This window comes from Phalacrocorax carbo, chromosome 8, assembly GCF_963921805.1.
Source record: "Phalacrocorax carbo chromosome 8, bPhaCar2.1, whole genome shotgun sequence".
Lineage (NCBI taxonomy): Eukaryota > Metazoa > Chordata > Aves > Suliformes > Phalacrocoracidae > Phalacrocorax > Phalacrocorax carbo.
The window spans coordinates 13,139,758-13,160,790 of NC_087520.1; the positions used below are offsets into that span (position 1 = coordinate 13,139,758).

Below are 21,033 nucleotides of genomic sequence, written 5' to 3' on the forward strand. Positions count from 1 at the left end.
ACCACAAAGGGCTGCAGGGGTCCCAGGCAAGGCTTTGCCCTGGGGAGACCCGCTCACAGGCTCACCAAGGCCAGGCTAAGACATGTGAGTTGCTCCTGTTAACAGATGGGGCGATTACAGTGTAAATTACTTGGGGTCTAACTGATAACCAGGTCACGGAGAGACCAATCAGCAGGGACAGAGCTCTGAGAAGTTAATTAAAAATAAGACAAAAAGTTGTAGGCACAGCCACATGGGAATATTTGATGGCGAGGAACCCCAAATCCATCAGTGCCACCTCCAAGTGCCACCTCCAGTGGTGCCCAAATCCATCAGTGCCAGCTCCAAATACCACTTCCAATGGTGCCCAAATCCATCAGTGCCACCTCCAAGAGCAGTCCCAGCTTGGAGAGGTCCTCTTGTGCTACCAGCTCTCTCAAAACCTCATCCCTCCACAACCCACCAGGCAGTTCCATGGTGGCAGAGCACTAACTGAGGGGCTGCTCCAGATCCCAAGAGAGCAGGTGGTGAGAAGGGCTGGCACACCTGTGCCAGCACCTGTGTCACTGTCACCACCAGTGAGCAAGAAGTGCGCCAGCCATGAGGGCATGTACTTGAGAGCACGAGGGCCAGCTCAGTTTGTGAGCTGTGTTGTCAGGTGGTGAGGACCTCATGGTCCTTAGTGATGAGACTCCCACCTCAAAGGTGGCAGGGCAAGGCTAGCACCTTGGTGCCTGCGCCCCATGGACAAAGTGAACACACGGAAGTGAGGCAGGAGCCATTCAAGCAAGGGTGAGGTGAGCACACTGCCTAGCCGGCCACCCCACTGAGGGTGAAGAAGACATTGGCATCCAAGAGGCATCTCCACCGCTCACACCAAAAACAGCCCGGAAGGCTGGGACCCCACTGCTTCTGTGCCAGTGGAATTAAGGTGTACCATCCCCTCCAGCCCCAAGCCCCCCGTGAGCACCTGCTCTCAAAGGCAACCACTTTGAGGAATTGCTTTTATGGCTGCGAAGGCAGCAGCACTGTCGGAAAGCTGCCGGGGTCCGCAAACAGCAGCTATTGACAGATGTCCAAGAGGACGGCAAATAATCCCATCTTCCTCTGGGAGGATTCGGGTCGCCCTCGCCCTCACCAGGGGTTTATCCATTGTCTGGATCTGCCATCAGTTGTTATTTTTGGTCAGCACCACGTTTTGCTTGGCCTCACTGGCAGGAGGGAAATAGGAGGAAGAAGAGGAAGGGGAGGAAGGCTGCCTGGCCAGGGATGGGGGGAAGCAGACCAGCTCGGCTTTGGGAGGGGGCAGTGGGGCACCCTGCAGACCTCAGAGATCCCGGGTCAGTCTCCTTGCAGCCCCACAGACTCATTGAGCACAGCCAAAGCTTGCCACAAAGATGCAACTGGACAGGCTGACAGTGAGGTCATGGTGTGGCCGACCAGCCCAGGCATCACAGCCTCCCCTGGTGCCCAGGGGAATTGCTCCCAGTAACCCAGTAAACACAGTGGACCAGAGAGGGTTGAGTTTTTTGGGGGCAGGTCTCATTGCCCAGCTTCCAGCACCCTCTTGCGCAGGCAGCAGTTGGGAGTTGTCTCCACCAGCAAAAGAAAGGGTAGGAGAGCTTTGGCAGGGACAGGCAAGCCCTGCCTGCTGCCAGTACCATCCCAAGCCCTGCCTGCAGACCTGCACATGCCTCGGGTCCATCCTGATAAGCCAAAAAGGCTAGAGAGCCTCATGAAGGCAGGTCCCCAACCTGCCCTGACCCCCCCAGGCTGTGGACCCCCATTCCTCCCGTTTCATCCCCAGCACCACAGCATCCCAAGGGGCAGGCAGGCCCCACTGGCAGGTCCCATCCTCCCCGATGGTTTGGACTCACTGACACCACAGGATGCTGCTCCCAGGGCTCAGCCAGCCACCAGGATCCACACCCATCCCTCCAAGGCGGGTACAGTAGAAGGTGTGGGCAGAGCTGGGTTAAGAGGCACCCAAGAGCTCCTAGGGAGAAGATGCACAGCCATGGCCCAAGACTTTGCGCTTCTCCCCATCTACCCAGCAGGAACTCAGGGAGCATCCCTGCTTGCCGGCAGGGCAGGGCTCGCCATCCTTCTGTGCATCACCTTTCCACCGCCACCCAGTCTGCTTGCAAAGCGCAAAGACAATAAAAAGCTGCCTCCCCTCTCGGCGGGCTTTCACTCCAGCAAGATATGGAGGGCATGCCACACAAAACCGCCTCTCCCAAGCTTTCCCCACGCTCAGCACCACTTGTCATTCAAGTAAACCCCATGGCCTTTAAGCTGCCAAGGTACCAGAGCTGCTCCGGAATCGGAGTTCGCTCGGCTCCTGCCCTGGAGCAAGGAATCTGAAAGGCTGCCACTGGAAACGAAACAGAGCATCCGTCATTTTACTTGCCAGGAATATATCCAGCCCCCAAAAAAAGAAATACTGCCTGCTAAAAAGCCAGCAACAAAAGCCCTCGATCTCACCAGCAAAGCAGAGCCCAGCACCAGGCATTTCCACCCGGGTCCCAATTCTCTGCCGAATTCAAAATCACCCAAAATAAAACTAGTAGCAGAGCCGGGTCAGGGCTGAAGTGGCCAGAGCCACACCAGGGCCAGGAGGACGGCACCAGGTCAGGATGGCTGGTGGGGACCAGCAGACCCTGCCCAGGGTGGTACAAGGAAAATCCATGGGTTTGGAAGAAAAATGAGGCAGGTGGCAGAGGCAGGGCTGGAGGGGACAAAAGCTCCTCCTGCTGCTGCCAAACCAGCACACCCAAGCACAGCCAGCCCCACTCTGGGGGGTGTCCTCGGGAAGCCAACCTACCCGTGGCTGCTGCCAGCATCCTGCCTGCAAGCCATCCCCAGCCAGGCAGGTCATCAGCCCCCGGCCATTTCCAGTCGCATCCCCAGGAAAAGGAGCCGCGCATTCCCAGCCAGCCCAGCCCCCAGCCCAGGCACGCCAACCCAAATATCTGCAAAAGGCGCTCCCCTCCATGGGAACGGCAACTCCACACAGAGTTCACATGCCCCAGCAATGCCTGATTAAACTCCCAAACTCTAAGGGAATACCCCTGAGGCTGTCTGAAGATAAGCTAGGAGTTAGACTGCTCTCAGGAAATGCAGGAACTGGGAAAGAGCAATCACTTTTTTTCCTTTTAAATCCAGAATACTACAGAGAAACCCCGGTATGCTCTAGCTCAGATGCAAGTGCTCGCCTAAGCTTGCTGCTACGTGCCCCAGGAGTTTATCACTCCCCAGATCTTGCCAGAGGTGGTGGGGATGGAACTGGAGAGCCCAGGTCAACTCAAGGCAGCACAGGTGAGCTGAGCATGACCTGCCAGGCTTAGCATGCCAGACTGGATGATGTTGAGCAAGAGGACAGTGCTGGAAACCTGGGCAGAGGGAAAGCTGGCACCACAAGGCCAGTGAGTACCAGAGAATGGGGACACTTGCTACCGACACCTCCAGGACCTGTGATGCTCTGCAGGTGCTCTGTCATTTCAGTTCACCCTGGGGAACACCGCAGACACTGGTTCCACCAGCTCTCAGGTCTCCTGCGACCCTCACCAACCTTCTCCTCCCCTTTGGCTTCTCCATGACATGTGGTCGTAGCACTAGACCCAGATCTCCCTAGTGATCTGCACAGTCAAGGGCAAAGGCAGTCAAGGAAACAATGTTGGTGCATTGCTGCTCAATGCAGCTCTGAGCTGGAACACCCCAGCATAAAGAAGAAGATGATGCTCTTCCCTTTCGTACCTGATGGAGCTCAGGGAGCAACCAGCATCCTGGGCAGGGTTCTCCAGGAGAGCAGAGCCACAGGGAGGGTTTGCACCACGTCCTGGGGATCAGTAAGGCCTGGTGCTGGGGCACCCCAAGGTGAGCAAGCAAGAACAGCCCCGTCCTGGCTGTTGGGGCTTCAATGGTGACCAACTGTGACATCATAAGCAAGTTCTACCTTCAACCAGGACAACGGCCAGAAAGATTTGCACCAAATGCACACCATGCTTTTGGATAGGCAAATGTGTCCGAGGCCAGAGGGGCACAGGTGATGCACCTACCGCACACCAAGCCCTCCTTCGGAGGAGATGTCTAACAGCTGTCTTGGTTCTTGACGCTTCTTCAAGAATCAGCCCAAGAGGAAAGGTGTCTTCCTTCCCTGTGGAAGGATGGAAGAACAGCAGTCCTGGGCAAGCTAATGGCAAGAGTCATTAGGAAGACAGTTTCCAGCAAACTGTTGGGACAAGAAGTCGTGCCTCAGGGATGTGGTGGCACAGTGGGGAGGGGTTGTACCAACAAGGCCCAGCTTCTGTCTCTGATTGGCTACCAGTTTGGCTGCAGAAAGCAATTGGACCACTACAAAACACTTAGATTTTCACTGGATGTCTCACACACAGCCACAAGACCTTTCCATATATGAAGTGGGCTTTTAAGAAAGATGGGGACAGACTTTTTACCATGGCCTGTCATGACAGGACAAGTGGCAACAGTTTTAAACTTAAGGAGGGCAGGGTTAGGTTGCACATAAGGAATAAATGTTTTACAGTGAGGGTGGTGAGACAGGTGAGACACTGGGACAGGTTGCCCAGAGAAGTTGGGGGTGCCCATCCTTGGAAGTGTTCAAGGTCAGGTTGGGCAGGGCTTTGAGCAACCTGATCTAGTGGAGGATGTCCTTGCCCATAGCATGGGGGTTGGACTGGATGAGCTTTGAAGGTCCCTTCCAAACCAACTATTCTGTGATTCTAATTTAATCACCAGCATCATGCCTTATCAAAAAAGCATAAGTGAGATGGGTGAAGCTGAAGAGCTCAAAGAATGAGCCACAAGACAATCAGAAAGCAGAGCTGGGGCCCTGGGAAAGAGGAAGGGGCCGCCGCCACCACCAGCCATGACATCAGTCTGGACAGGGGGCCCTCAGATGAAAGAGCTGCAGGACACACAGTAAGAAACAGAGGGTTTCATCCTGCATGTGGCCTCAAGGAGAGCGGCTGTGAAATAATCCATCTCACAAGATGTCACAACATGGAAGAAGATGGGGAAGAGCTGCAAGACCGAGCCTTGAGCATGAAGGGAACATTACATGGTAGGAGCAGGAAAGAGCTTGATATGGTGAGCTTATCACACTGGAGATGTGCTTTGAGGAGACTTAATTACAGGGTGTAAGCATCTATCTGGACTCACTGGTCATCTTGATCCCAAGCTCTGACAAGATACAACTAGAGTTAAATCTCAATGCTTCTGCCTCTTCTCACCTCCCCAAAAGCTGAGGAACAAGGTGGCAAGATGGAATGGCAGGATGTCACATGGTTGTCACATCCAGCACCTCCCTCATGGTGGTCCACCCCTTCCCCAGCCAGCCCAGGGTGGGTTCAGAGCCCCCAGCCTCTTCCCGGAGACCTGATGCTCAATTGGTGACCTTCGGCAAGAGAATAGTCTTCCTTCGCCTGTGCAGAAGGGTTTGACCCCATGCTCTCCTGAAACCCAACACCCACATCCCTATCTCCGGACTGGTCCTCCTGCCACAGCACTGGCAAGCCCCCAAGATGGGAGGAACAGGGCCTCTAGAGCACTGGGCACCAACCCAAAGTGTTGACATCCCCACTGCCCGCTCTCAGCTTCCACGATGGACATCCTCCTCCATCTGCTGCTTTCTCCAGCCTGCTCCATCTCCTCCTCCTCCCTCTTCCCCACACTGGCACCAGCACAACACAGACTCACACACCTTGCCCCTGGTGACTTGCTCCATGATGGCAGAGCCCAGGGGAGCCTGGGGCACAATCAGAGGCTGTGGGTGCAACCTGGGCAGGGAGCCCCAGCAGCCTCCATCCACCAGTGAACAGGATCAGTCTTGCACGTGGTGGATCAGGCAGAAAGAAACTTGTCCTAGCTAGGATGAGCCACTGGTATTTTAAGGGATGTCCACGACACCTTCCTTGGTCCTCTGGCAGGTGGTCAGCAAATCCAAGGCATGACTGAGGGGAGGGTGGGAGGAACGCTGTGCTTATGAAATGGAGGAAGGCACATTATCATTCCAAGGGCTTCAAAAAGACCCATCCTTGGGTTCTTTTCCTCCTCTGGTAGCTTTTGACACATTTGACATGGGGCACATCCAGGTTAAGAATAGGAAAAAAATTCCCAGCACTTCTTGACCAGGTTAGCTTCTCCATCCTCCTGTAGCCTGGATGGGCCCATGTGGCCTCCCCACACCTTTCTCATACATGATGGGAAGCTGAACCTCAGTACTGGGAGGGAGAACATCCTCTTTAAGGATTTTGCAGATTAAAAGGTATTTCTTTACCCCAATGATGCATTTTAATGATGCATCAAAGCCAAAGCCCTGCACCAGGGTGCTCCCAGGGTTGCAGCCCTCACCATCCCTCATGGCCCAGGGAAGCAGCCAGCACCCACGGGGGATTCAGGACGGGCATCTCCAGAGAATGGCTGCAGATGTCCTTGTGTCCCTGCAGTGGGCGGCCCCACTGTGGCTCAAGGGGTTTAAGCTGAACTAGTGCAAGTCCCTCCTACAGCCCCCCAAGGCGTATGGGTCCCATAGCACTTAATGGGCTTACAGAGCTGCTGGGACCAGAGTGGCTCCCAAGCACAGGGGCTGGGGGAACTTAAAGGCACCGCCAGCCGGCAGCCCCGCAGGGCACCACAAATGCTGGCTGTCCCTGGCATGGCAGGAGCCACCCACCAGTCCCATCCCAGTGTTGAGCGCTCAGCCCACTCCTGCCCTGTCCCAAATCCCATACACCCTCCTCCAGGCAGGCACCCTGGAGTCCTCCCCCCTGCTTGGCCTCAAGGACGAAGGCAGATGTGAGTGTTCCCCAGCTTCCCCGGCCCTACAGCAGACCTAATTCCCCCACCCCATGCCACCAGCCCCTGGCACCCTCGGGGGAAAGCAGCACCCACAAGTACTGGGGAAGACAACAGCCCAGGTAAAGAGCGGGACGCAGGCAGTCCAGTGGCAGAGCATGCCTGCTCCAGCCTGCACTGCACCCACACCCCCATGCCGGTATCCACACCCTGCATGAGCACCCCACACCTGCGCCCTATGCCTGCACCTCGCAGCCTATACTTCACCCAATGTCTGTGCTTCATGCCTGCACCTGCACCTTGCACCCTATACTTCACCCCATGCTGTGCCCCATGCCTGCACCCTGCACCAGCACCCCATGCCTGTGGTCCATGTCTGTGCCTTGTACCTGCACCCCATGCCTGCACCTGTACCTTGTGCCCCACACCTGCACCCCACACTGGCAACCCACACCAGCCCCCCATGCTCACCCCATGCCTATGCCCCCATGCCAACACCACACATTTCACTCCCCATCTCACCCCACTGCATCACCCAGGGCCATGCAGAGCCTACACAGCAGGACCACAGGATGCCTGACATTGGGGCAGGACCAGCTGCTGGTTACCCCCTCTCCAGGGGCTCAGACCCCCTCAAATTCAGGCTTGAGGTAACAAGAGCATGTGCCACCCAGCACCCTGCCTGGTGAGGATGGAGGGGCCAGCACACCATCCCGTGCCATTCTGGGGAAATCCTGTTTTTCCAGGCTTGGATCAAGCACAGGGGACCAGGACAATGGCCAGCAGGAGTGGGGCCATCCATGGAAAATCCTGCTGGGAAGCAGCAAAACCCCATCCCTCCCACTGCCAAGGCAGCCCCTCGCCAGCCTGCCGCACTCCAGCAGGGACAGCTCTACCTTCCTGCTAGATCATACTTTCAGGGCTTGGACTCCAGCATGTAGGTTTGTGCCTTCGGGTATTTTCAGAGGGGAAATATATTAAAAGAAAAGCAAAAAAAGCCCCAAAACCTAGGCATGCATCTGAGCTCCTGTGATTTCCATATCAGCTGCTCTACATGCACATGGCATGGAAAAATCCATAGGAAATTTCTGCTAAAAAAAAAAAAAAAATAAAGGAAAACCCACAGAAGGCTGAGCTCGCCGGACACAGCACGCTAGGAGGGGCTGACAGAGCTGTTACGGTCTATTGGGCCAATAATCCACAAACTAAGACGGATTTATTGTACATGGCAGATCGTAACAGCTCCAAAGAAACCATCACTGTCTCCCGGTGCTTAAAATTCACTTTCTTGGGGGAAAAAAAAGGGCCAAAATATGGCTTTACGAGATAAGATGCGTGGTTGTACCATTCTGTGACAGACAGAAGCCTGTGCAAACACATATATGGGGTTTTTTCTTGATATATAAATAAATAAAATATCTCCTCTTCCAAGGCAAGCACGACTGCATTACCCAGCTTGGAGCACTGTCGTTACCACCGGATTACCCGGCTTGGTTTCACCTCCATTAGCAAGATGGATTTTCAGGGATGTTGTTTCTGCCCCAATATTACACCCGAACACAGAGGAAGATAAAAATTAAATTAATTAAAGCCAGCTTGAGCCCCTGTACCCATCTGGCTTGCTGGGATGGGTAGATTTGGGTCCCCTCTCCTTGGAAGGTGCAAGCCCCTGAGAAACAAGATGCTAGAGCAGAGAGCAGACTCTTCCCACTAGCACGACACCGTGACAGCAAGCCCGGGATGGGGGGATATTTTAAAATAAAAATAGAAACAACAATAACAACAATAATAAAAAATAATAATAATAAATAATCATAATAAAGGGCAGAGCCAGTGCTTTCCTTCGCATCTTTGTTTCTGGGTGGACATGAGCTCCAACCAGCACAGAGGAGCAGGACCAAGAGTGGGACCAGCCTGACCCCAGAGGTAATTGCGGCATCTGTTCGAATCGCTGCAACGCTGGAAATCACACTGGGCCTGGCTGAGAGCTTACCGGCCGGACAATCATATCAGATGGGGATCAAAGAGGCTCAGCTAACGGGTTTAGTGCGCAGCTTGTCCCAGCCAGAACTGGCACCAAGGGGGGAGACTGGGCTCCCGCCGACCCGGGGGGGCTGCACGCCCAGGATGTTCGCAGGAAGCCTGGATGGTGCGCATGGGAGCGAGCATCCCTCGGCAGGTCGATGCCCAGGGGGATGCCTGGTGAGGCAGCCAACCCTGAAACCCCCTGGCATCGTGCCTGGACAATGGGTCAGGCAATTCCATGTGCTCACCCTGACTGTACCCACCAGCCCCTCGGCTGCACCCCAAAACCATCCCAGGGGGGTGCAAGTGGTGGGATGCAGGAGCAGATGACCATGAGAGCAGCTTTCGGCTGCAATGCCTGCGGGCAGGGGCAGGTGCAGGCACGGGGTTTGCACAAGGTGCTCCAGCTCCAGCCCCCCCAGCAAGCAATGCAGCCCGGCCGTGGGAAGCGATGTGCCGGGACTGGCTGGGCGGCTCCGGGTAGAGAGTGGAGCCGAGTAATTAGAGCAGGAGGCTGTGAGTCAGCAAATGATGCGTAACCTCACCGAGGTTGACAATGAGGCAAAAGATGGCAGTTTCGACCGAGAGCACCCGCTGAAAGGGCACATTTAGATATGCAAGAAGCAGCAACTCCCAACAATTGCAGGGCTAGCGACCTGCTCTGCAAACCACGCTGCTCTGCCGTCACCATCCAGCTGCCAAATATTTGACGCCTTTCTCCAAAATCATTACAAATAGAGACGCAGTCGATCACAGCCCAAAGCCTATGGGAGCAGGGTACCAGGGACCGCTTCCAAAAAAGCAGTGTTCAGTGGGGAGACACCAGCCAGCCTCTCCTTCAGCACCCCAGGCTGCCTGGGGAGCAGGATACAGCCAGGCTCTGCAGCTGACCTTGCTCTGCATGCTCTAGAGAGAAGAGCAGCCGGCAGTGGCGATTCTCCCGGCACCACCGCTGTACTCCAGGACAGACATTAAGGGTGAGGTTTGGCTTAGAAGCAAACACCAGCTCCAGCCACAGGCTCGTCCTCCCTTTTCTGGGGGAACTGGGGCTGCAGGCAGGTTGGGCCCTGCCACACAGCAGCCCTCAGTGAGGAGAGTTTAATTAACCCCAGAAAGCAATCGTTAAACGGCCAGCCTGGGTAATCGATGCAGAAGGGGCAGCTTGCTGCCAAGGGACCATCTGCTCCAGGGAGGGATAGCGGTTCATTGTCATCCCCTCCCTCGCCGCCCTTCGCCCCGTGCCTGCCAGGAAGCCACCAAGGGGCAGCTGGTTTGGGGGCCCAACCCTGAGCATAACACCAGCCGAGCTGCCCCCAGACGGGATGGGAGATGCCCAGCGCAGTCCCCTCGACCCCTCGCCTCGACCCTTGCTTCCCGTAAAGCCCCAGGTCCCCAAGCCACATGATTTCCTATGCGTTGCAGCCTCCCCCCAGCACAAAACACAGCTGGGGGCCCCCACTGGAGGGTCCCCCCAGAGCAAGGCAGCCCCCATAGCCAGGATACAGCTGAAGGACAGCTGGGCAAGGATGTGGCCAAGCACACCCCTCACCCACCCTGCAGCTATTTTCACCAGTGAGATGAGTTTGGGGCAGTCTCAGCCCTGAGGGCACAGGGGGTTTGTATCTTTTCGAGCACCCAGCCCTCCACACACACATACAGCCAAGCTCACAGGAAAGCTCTCGGCATCCCGGCATTGCCCAGGGTACCGGCTGTCCTGCTGCAGGGCACTGTTTTCCTTCCCATCCCTGCCTGCCCTGCCTGCCTGGGCAGGGATGCCGCACAGCTGCCTGGTGGGAGACAGCCGGGCAACCAAACCCCTGGAGGCAGGAGGTAGCAGGGAGACCTCTGCAACAGCTCCGCTGCTGGAGAGAAACTGAGGCAGGGAAGGGCTGGAATGCGCCCACGCTAAGGGACCCAGATTCATGTTTTTGTGCTACTCCCCATCCTATGGCCACCCCAGTACGAGTGCGCATGGTGGGAGACAGGGAGAAAAGAGGTTTTGCTGCACCCAGCAAAAAAAGCCAGCTGCGTTGTGCAGTGTCTGCCTGCACTCTGGCAACAGCCTCTGCCCCCCTGGCACCCACCCACTCCTTCAAACTCTGCAGGCAGCCCTGGGCCCTTCTCCAACCCCATACTTCCAAGTTTCTCCTTAATTGCTTTTATTTTCACCCAATAAATGAATGATGCCTGGTGCTCAGGGGCAGCAGGGCCATGTGGAGGGCACCCACTCCTGAGGGACCCAGAAGCTGCTCCCCACTCTGGGGCACTGACTCCAGCTCCAGGATGGGGCCCCTGAGAAATTGTGGGATGGGCGCAGGGACACCCCTGGTGCCTCACCCCATGGTCACCTGCCGGGAGAGCTTTTGGGGTCAGCTGGGATGCAGCTGGCAGCAGTGTCCCAGGGCAAAGGCAGCCAGGGGAGGGGAAGAGCAGGATTTTGCCCTCCAGGATGGGACTCACTGAGACCGGCATCCCCAGCAGCATCACTCCTCCCTCTCCTGTGAGGGGACCTTCTACCATCATCACACCCTGCCTAGCTCCCAGTGCCATCATGTCGCAGAAAGCCCATGGGGACATGGCACTGGCATGAATCCTGCTGGGGGACACAGAGAGACCCTGGTCCCATGGTGGGGAGTGCTGTTGATGCAGACACTGGGCATGGAGCTGCAGGCATCCTCCTCCTGGTCTGGATCTGTCCCCCACCCCTCGGGAGGAGACAGAGCATCCCCAAGGAGGAGGATGCCTGCACCCCATGGAAAGAAAGGAAACAATGCAAGGAGCCCGACGGTGCTACCAGAGCAGGCACTGCAGCAGGGACAGCATGAGGGACAAGCCCTGGGACATAGCACAGCCCTGGAACCACAAAAAATCTCTGCCCTCGTCCCCTGGCCTCCCCCAGGGCAGAGAGGAAGGTGCAGCTGCTGTCATCCCAGGCACAGGCAGGGTGACAGATGAGTCTGCAAGACAGCTGGGACTGGCAGGTTTCAAGGTGACCAGCAAAGGAAAAAAAGTGGGTTTGTGCCCTTCCTTGCCCCAGAGCCAGGAGACACCTTGAGCTCCTCCTAACCACCCCAGACCTGCTGAACCCCAGAGAATGGGACGACATGGTCCTCCCCTGGCAGCAGCAGCTCAGCAGGAAGGGGACAGTGCTCCCTGCACCTACGCACGCACCCCCTCGCACACCAGCACCATGGGGCAGGCATGGGTACTAGCTTGAGGGGCACCTCTGCTCCAGGAGAAGGTCCTGGTGGATTCAATTCCTGGCTGCTGATGGCAGCATCGGGAGAGCAGGTGCAAGCTTGGGCTCCAGCATGGCTCAGGCTTGGGCTCAGGCTTGCCAGCACACCCCACCACACCAGATCTCCCAGGGGAATACTCAGAGGGATGCTCTTGGTACCTCATCATCACACAGGGTATCAGCCAACCTGCTGCAGGGTGTGAAGATTTGGCATTCCTTCCCATCCCTGCCTGCCCTGTCCATCTGGGCTGGGATGTCCCATGGCAGCCTGGCAGGAGAGCAGCCAGAGAACTGAACCCCCATGGCAGGAAGCAGCGGGGAGGCCTCTGAAAGACCTCTGCTGGAGGAGGGAAACTGAGGTAAGCAAGGAAGGGCTGGGATGCGCCCACCCACTTGGTGCCAGCAAAGGGACCCGGATGCAGGTTTTCATGCTACTCCCCATCCCGTAGCTACCACGGTACAAGCGTGCATGGAGAAGGACAGGGAGCAAAAAGGGAGCAGGAACAATCCCAGCCCCAGCACTGCCAGCCCCCAGCCTTGCAGCAGGGGGTGTGAGGCAGGAAGACATCCTCAGCAGGATGCCTCCACCCCAGCATTCTCACGAAGAATCCAGTCCCCGTCTGCCTGTTGGTCTTCACCACTGCTGGATCCAATCCTGCAGGCTGTGACACACCTAAGCGAGCAGTGGTCAGACCTGCCCACATCACCCCAGTGTAGTATCTGCCTACCCAGCTGCAAGGCCGGTGCTCAACCCCTTGAGCCAGTGTTTGACCCCAGAGCTGGTGCTCAGCCCCTCAAACTGGGGCTTGACCCCAGAACCAGCGCTTCGCTCCCCCCAAACTGTTGCTCAACCCCAAACCAGTGCTCAGCCCCCTAAAATGATGTTCAGCCCCCCATACTAGTGCTTGATGCACAAACTGGTGCTCAGCTTCCCCAAATGGCACTCAACCCCCAAGCCAGTGCTTAGCCCCCCCCAAGCTGGTGCTGAATGTGTGCTCAGCCCCCTGGACCAGTGCTTGTCCCCCCCAAGATGGCACTGAGTGGGTGCTCAGCCCCCTGGACCAGTGCTTGACCCCTGAGATGGTGCTTAGCCCCCCAAGATAGTGCTCAACCCCCAAACCCGCACTCATCCCTTGAGCCGGTCTCAGCTCTCTGAACCAGCACTCAACCACTGAGTGGCTGCTCAGCCCCAAACTGGCTCAAGCCCTGAGCCAATGCTCAGGCCCCCAAAACAGTGCTTGATCTCCAAGCTGGTACTCAGCCCCCTAAAATGGTGTTCAACCCCCATGCTGGTCCTCAGGCCTCCAAAATGGTGCTTGACCACCAAGCCGGTGCTCAGCCCATCAAAATGGTGCTCAAAACCCCAAAACGCTGCTTGATCCCCAAGCCAGTCTTCAGTCCCTCAAAATGGTCCTCAACCCCCAAGCTGGTTCATAGCCCCCTAAAATGACAGCTGTCCCCAAAGCCAGTACTCAACCCCCACGCTGGTGCTTAGCCCCACAAAATTATGCTTGTCCCCCAAGCTGGTGCTCAGCCCCCCAAAACACTGTTTGACCACTCAGCCAGTGCTCAGCCCCACAAAAAATCTCAGTCCCAATGGAGAGGGCCAACCCTGCCAGGAGGTGCCCAATGCACAGCCAGCTCTGCTTCACTCCCTGTGGCACCCATGGATCCAGGGCAGAGGTCCAGGCTGCCAGGAGAGGAATTCCCCCAGGGCCAGCCCCGCCTTGGGCAGACAGGGGGGAGAAGGGACAAGGTCATGGCTGCACCAGGATCACCACTACCCATTCTCCCCAGAGATGGCCACTCCAGTTTCCTCCCAGTACACATACTGGTCACATGGTCATTCAGAAAGGCCAGACAGCCCAGAGGGGGTCTCCCCAATTTCCTCTATCTCTGGTCACAGTATCTCCCCGCTCCATCGCCAAAGGGACATGGGAATACCACGGCAGGGAAGTCAGTCCCCTCCCAACGGCCTCTCTTGGCTGCAGGAAGGGAGATGCCCCAGAGCAGTAGGAATCCTCCATGTCCTGGAGGGGACCCCCTTGTCACCCCTTCCTGGCACTTCCCAGGGGAGCATTGCCACCAGGGAAGCTGAGATTGCCAGGGCTCTGCCGGGAGCCCCCCAGGCCCCACAGCCACTGAGGGAGGGGGGCCCAGCCAAAAGCAAGGAGCTTTGTTGCCTGAATATTTGGCACCAGGTCCCCAGTTATCCTTGGAGGAGGCCGCATGATGGTATGGTTCACAGGATGAGGCCCAGGGATTTTGGGTGGGACAAGAGCACGTCTCACCTCTAATGGGGGGGAGTTGCAGGCCAGGATGGGGACTTATTCCCCACTGTCAGGGGTGTTTCCCAGCCCTATCGGTTGAGCCATTGGCCTTTGGGACAAGCTGCTGAAGCCACCACCCCGCAGCCCAGTGCTGGTTATTTCCAGGATTAGGCTGGCAGTGGTTATCAGTGTTACCCCATGCTCAAAAAATCCCCTCCCCATCACCCACTGCCAGTTGTGGCTGCCTGCAGCCAGCACCAGCCACAGGCAGCCTGGTCACTGGGGACCCCCGGGGACCTGCCACTGGCACCCAGGTCCCCATTCGTACCCAGCTTTAGCATCTCCAGACCCACAGACACAGCTGCCATCACTGCCCTGTCTCCCCAACCCTCCCTTCCACCCACCCACCCCTAAACAAACTGCCAGCCACAGGATGAATTCATTCCACTTTAATCTTCACGGTGCATCAACATGGGGGTGGGGGGGGGAAGCACCCTTTACTTTTTTTTTGGGTCTTAATCATTACCTGGGGTCATATTTACTAATCCTCTCGCTAATCCCGCAATGCCTTCGCAAAGGAAAAAAAGCCCCATCCTCCACTGGCCCAAGATGCAGCGACCGCTGGCTGCTCCCAGCCCGGAGCAGGGCCACGGAGCACCTGGAGCCTGGCGAGCGTGCATCAAGGCCCCTGGGTGCCACAGGTTTAGCACTCAAGGTGACACTGGTTTTTCCCAGCAAGGTGGCCAATACATGTTTTTGAAGGCTTTTTTGTTTAAGGAACCCGAACATGAGGATGGGGAAAAGGCAATGCGGCGGCAGGGAAATGCAGGCATACTGAGCAACGGAGGCAAAGCCTGCCGGTCTTGGCTCCACTAACAGGCCCAAACATTTAGGAAATATTTAGGGAAAGGATGAGAAACTGCCTCTTAGAAGGGATTTGATGGAAAACCATCTGCTGCCTTTTTGCGCACCCCCACAGCTGAGGTGAATGAGGACCCCCAGGAGCAGCCCCTGCTGCTGGCCCCCAGCCTGCCAGGCGCACAAGACCCTGAGGCACAGCGGTGATGGGGGCACAAGTAGCAGTGCTGCCGTTCCCTGCCTCTGTTTCCCCATGTGTAGACATGACAGGTTGTCCCCTCTCCCCAGGGATTCAAACAGCACAGGCTACCCTTGAACTGCCTCCAGGTCATCACTGGTGTTGGGGAGCCTGGCTCAGGAATCACCCCAGGCCTCTGCCGATGGCAGGGACAGAGACTCTGCAGACAGGGGGACAAGGAATCCTGTGGATGGCAGACACACAGGGCTCTACAGCAGTGGGGACAGGGGGAGCAGGTGATTTTGCACATGGGAGCCTCTGCAGATGAGGGGACAGGGGGATCTGCAGATGGTGGGGACACAGGGCTCTGAAGACAGAGGGACAGGGTTCCCCACGGGGGGGGGGGGGGCAGGGATGCCCGAAAACGGGGGGAGCATGGTGCTCTGAGGATGGGGGGACAGGACCCAGTAGATGGGCAGACAGGGGTCTCTGCAGACCAAGGAGACAGGGGTCCCTGCAGATGTGGGGAGAACAAAGGTCCCTACAGAACTGCCCTTCTCAGGCCAACCTCCTGCTGTGCCACCACCATACCGGGGCTGCCCCCCACCTCTGCTGCAGCCGGGGCTGTGCAGAGCCCCCTCCCCGGCACGGCGGGAGGCAGGGGCTGCCTGCAGCCCTGCCCTGGCCCCCAGCCCCCGCCGGCCCCTGCACCCTGCCGGCGAGCTAACCGGTTATGGCAGCGCGGCCCTCTCGCCCGCCAGACAGCGCACGCTCGACCGCGGCCGGCACCTTGCCGCGCCAGGCTGGAATTTGCAAGCTGTCCTGATGCATTAAAGTGCAAATGCCTGGCGTCCGGCTCCCAGCCCTGCTGGGGCGGCGCTGGGCCGTGCCGGGCCATGGCATCTCCTCCCCAGGGACACCGACGCTGGGCCAGCTGTCCCCAAGGGCGGCTGGAGCCACCCTCATCATCTTCATCTTCTACATTTATTTTTCTCCCCCCGACCCCAGCTTTAAATAGCTCCTTCAACAGGGAGACGTTGCCAGGCTCCTGCTGCTGCTACGGCAAGGCAGGGGACGCTGGGGACATCGAAAGTGGAGGGTCCCTGCCAGCGCTGGTGCTGTGGGCAGGCATCCCGGCCAGGCAGAAGCATGGCAGCGTTATCAGCAATGGGGCCCCTTCCGGCTGGCAGTCCAGTGTGCCGATTCAGTGATGTACACTGGGACACAACAGGGATGGGGACGCACAGACAGGGACAGGTGGACAGATGGACGGGATGCTCTGCTCGCCATCCCAGGGTGGGTAGGTCAGACAGAGGCACAGGACTCCGAGGTGGATGCCACAGCACTCTCACAGGCACAGCACCACCAGAACCACCCCAGAGAGGCAGCCAGAGATGGGCTACAGTCCCCTTGGGGAGCACCCATTCCTTGGGGATCCCAGGGACCCCCTCCCCTGCAGTCCAGAGACACACTGAAGCCCCCTCAGGTCCGCTTCCCATGCTGGGTGCTTCCCACCGGGGCCAGCATCCATCATCTCATGTCCCCCACCCCAGCGCCTTTTAGCGAGATCCCTGGGACACACCCCCCAAAACCACCCATCGCATGTGCCCTGGGCTACCCCTCCAGGTGTTTCCAGAGGGCTGGGCACTCTGCGGGAGGCTTAGGCACCCACCAAAGCTGCAGGCAGAGGGGACATCGTGCTCCCCAGCATCAGCACACACTCACCCCTCACCCATGTGCCCAACAATGCTCTCAAATCACCACAGGACCCAACGCCCACCCATGGCAGCCAAGAGCCAACCTGCAAAGGGACACATCCATCCTGTGGCCAGGCAGGATGGGCTCAACTGGCCATGCTGATCCCAGCTGGCATGGGGCAAATGGCAGCAGGATGCCCATGGGAGGAGGGAACGGCAACAACCGGCTGGAATAGGAGTGTGAAGAAACGCCTCTTGCATGCTCTGTCCAGAGCCAGCTAACGAGGCCATATTTGAAATGCTTCGCATACCTCCGGTCATCAGATTAGCGAGATGCAGAAGGTAAAGCAGAGGGCAACAGGAGCGCTCCCCAAGCAGCAATCCTTGGCCACTCGCTCCCACGGGCTGCAGGAACTGGGGGAAAAGTCGCTGGCAGGCAACAGGGCACAAGGGCAGAGAGCAGTCACAGGGACCCTGGGAGCCATGGTTGCCTGGGATCTACCTCCCTGCTGTGATCCCAGCCGAGCAGGGCATGGATGCAGGATGGGAAGGTGGGGAAGAACAACCCAGCCAGCACTCGCAGACCCAGGTTCGACCTCCCTGGCTGTCCACAAGCCTACTGCCACATCCCGGTTACCAGCCACTCGCACCCCTCACCTCCCCAGTCGAGACCTGGACCTGCTGAAAGACCTTTCAACCTATAAAGGGGACTTATAGGAAAGACGGAGGAAGACTTTCTGTCAAGGCCTGTAGTGACAGGACAAGGGACGATGGTTTTAAACCGAAAGAGGGCAAGGTTAGGTTAGACAAAAGGAAGAAATGTTTTACAATGAGGGTGATGAGACACTGGAACATGTTGCCCAGTGAAGTTCTGGATATGCCATCATTGGAAGGGTTCTAAGTCAGGCTGGATGAGGCTTTGAGCAGCCTGATCTAGTGAAAGATGTCCCTAGATCTTCTGGGGGGGGGGGGGTCGGACTAGATGATCTGGGAAGGTCCCTTCCAACCCAAACCATTCTATGAGCCTTTGAAAGGAGGCAAAACCCCACACAGTCTCCAAGCAACATCTGTGGGCACAGTTCATTTGCCCTCCCTTGACTTGGATGCAAACCCAAAGACAGTCTCCTGCAAAGCAGAGGGCAGAGTGCTGGTCTGCACCTCCCATGGGTGTAGACCTCCCTCCATCAGGCTTTGCACCAGCATCTCAGGGTCTTGAGCAATCCCCAAGACATTCAATGCTCTTTAGGCACAAATGGTCCTCCCCAGCCACACTCCAGCTCCTGGAGAGACTGGGGAACAGGAACTTGCCTCCAAGCAGCAAGAAGGTGCAGCATGGAAGAGCCTACAGGGCACGGAGGCAGCAGAGCTGAAAGCACCTGGGTCTGCATATGCTTGGGAGCTTTCAGGGTGGGGATATTCAAGTGATAACCCCTCAGCCTTCAGGATGTTCAAGTGAGAGACTTGGGACTCAGACCTAGACCCCAAACTGCTTTTGTCAGCCAGCCTCTGAGGAAGAGAAAGAGGCAACAAAGCCACATGGGAAATTCCCAGCAAAAATAAGTGAGAACTGGTGACCCCAGGACCCCTGGGGACACCAAGACACCCAGGGTCTGAGTGGATGGAGCTGTGTTGCTCATTTGGCCACAGCCAAAAACACTCACAAGGAAGACCGTGGGAGATGGATATTGCCCAGATATCCCTATGGAGAGCAGGAGCAGAGGCATGAACTTAAGGCAGGTTTGCAAAGCCAAAAATGAGACATGCATCAAGCCACAGCCACAGCCAAGGTTGTCTTCCAACAGCGGGCAACCATCATCAAACCAAGAGATGACCAAAGGCAGCAGCATCAGAGGACACTGGAGACAACCATGCCCCATCTCATCATACCAAAGCACAAACCCAACCTTCACTCAAGCCTGGGCCATCCCCAGAAAGCCCAACAAGTGCTGAGCAAATGTACACCAGGGTCAGCTGGGGCCACAAGGGCAGCAGCAGCAACCCAGAACCCACTGGAGTAACCCAAAAGCACCTCACAACCGACAGGGCCAGGACAGCACCATTCCCCAGCCCTGCCACCACCCAGCGTCCAGTGCCACAAAGGTGACAATCAGACCTTTGGGATGAAGCCCATCTTAGAAGGGCTGACCCAGAAATGACAGGCTAGTTCTCACACTGTGGCGCAGGTCCCATCCATCACCCACATCTTGGCCTCGCTGAAGAAGTGTGTCGCAGTGTTGACATGGGGCAGAGCCAGTGACCTAAGCCCTTTTCCAGCTCCCACCTCTCTAAGCTAGGAGAGTGGAGATGGAAAAGCACATCCCACTTGGAAAATCAGAAAATGGCATTTTCTTTCTTTGCCACCAGTTGCAGCATCGAGGCCCACACATACCTTCCAACACCTGGGCCTCCACACCATAGGTATCACTCTGTGGAGATGATGGATCCTCATCCTCCCAGCACAAAGGATGTCCAAGTTCAGGTGATGGAAGATGCTTTAGAACAAGCAACACTGTTTGAGTACAAGAACACTGAGCCAGACCCACAAATCCCAAGGGAATATCACAGCCTGCAAGCCAAGCCTCCACAAGGTGGACACAGCAGGGCCATTATTCAAGTCCCTTTTCTGTGCCATAACGATGGATGAGTAGAAACCAGAGACACCAACGCAGCTTCTTGAAAACCTTGTGACCTTAAAAATCCTTTTATTCACATAATAACAGGCTGCCACCTGTGTGCAGCAAGGGCTATCACCTCAGGCTGTCAATGCCCTCCACCTGCTTGCAAGCCAGGATGAAATCACTCCAAAGACGTTATCAATGCACCCCCCAGCCCTGCAGGTGCCCCAGAAAGAGAGAATATTGGGCAAGGAGAGGACCTGCTCCATGGCACGTTTGCATCACCAGCGCTGAGATGTTGATGGACCCAGAAACATCTTTCAACCCTGGTCTCCAGGCACTCAAGGGCCATTGGCCAGGGTAAAACATGCCGTTTGGACTCCCTCAAAGGTGATGGGACCCACAGGTCACCCTCAGCCACTCACTGGGGTCACACTGTCCTGCCGCCTGGCTCTTCCTGGAGCTCTCCTATAGCTCCAACACTGTAAGCATCCCAAGTAACATGGGGCATGGATGAGGATGCAGGCTGCTCCTTGCCCCCATGCCCTGATGATCACCTGGTGGCTTCCCCAGCACAAGGAGTCTCAGCCCACCTCGCCACCAGGGCAGGTCCCTCTGGTGAAGGCAAAGTCTGCTGCAGGCTTGATCCTGCCCCGCTCCCCATGGCACAGCCACTCCTGAGCAGGATCAAACCCACGCATTTCCTCCCCACCGGTCTGGGCCCAGGCTTTTCTGTCTGGTTCCTCCCAGAGGTGGTTCCTTCTCCAGCCACCCTTTTGCTCTTCCCTCCTGCCTGTCCTACGCCACTGTCCCCCTTCATCAAATGACAGAATGGTTTGGGTTGGAAGGATCCTCCCAAGACCATCTAGTCCAACCCCCCTAGCCATGGGCAGGGACATCTTCTACTAGATCAGGCTGCTCAAAGCCTCATCCAACCTGACCTTGAACCCTTCCAGTGATGGGGCATCCACAACTCCTCTGGGCAGCCTGTTCCAATGTCTCACCTCCCTCATCATAAAACATTTCTTCCCTATGTCCAACCTAAACCTACCCTCTTTCAGTTTAAAACCATGGCCCCTTGCCCTGTCACTACAGGCCCTAGAGAAAAGTCTCTGTCTTTCATATAAGCCACTTTTCAGTATTGAAGGGCTGCAATAAGGTCACCCCGGAGCCTTCTCTTCTTCAGGCTGAACAACCCCAACTCTCTCACCCTCTCTCCACAGCAGAGGTCTTCCAGCCTCAGACCATTTCAGTGGCCTCCTCTGGATCTGCTCTCAGATCCTTGTCTGTCTTGTGCTGGGGACCCCAGAGCTGGACACAGTGCCCCAGGGGGGTCTCACCAGAGTGGAGCAGAGAGGGA

General features: G+C 56.9%; 1 protein-coding gene across 10 annotated transcripts in view; it reads right to left on the reverse strand.

Moving 5' to 3' along the window:
- CXXC5 (CXXC finger protein 5) overlaps positions 1-21,033 on the reverse strand; it is a 44,849-nt gene that overhangs the window by 14,777 nt on the left and 9,039 nt on the right. The window contains exon 1 of one of the 10 annotated variants that reach the window (XM_064458771.1): positions 19,448-19,539. The exons of 8 other annotated variants lie outside the window; for them this stretch is intronic. The gene's annotated coding sequence lies outside the window, so the exon portion shown is untranslated. Of the gene's footprint in view, positions 1-4,037; positions 4,061-19,447; positions 19,540-21,033 lie in introns of those variants that run through there. One more of the 10 variants, XM_064458773.1, reaches the window with a different exon arrangement.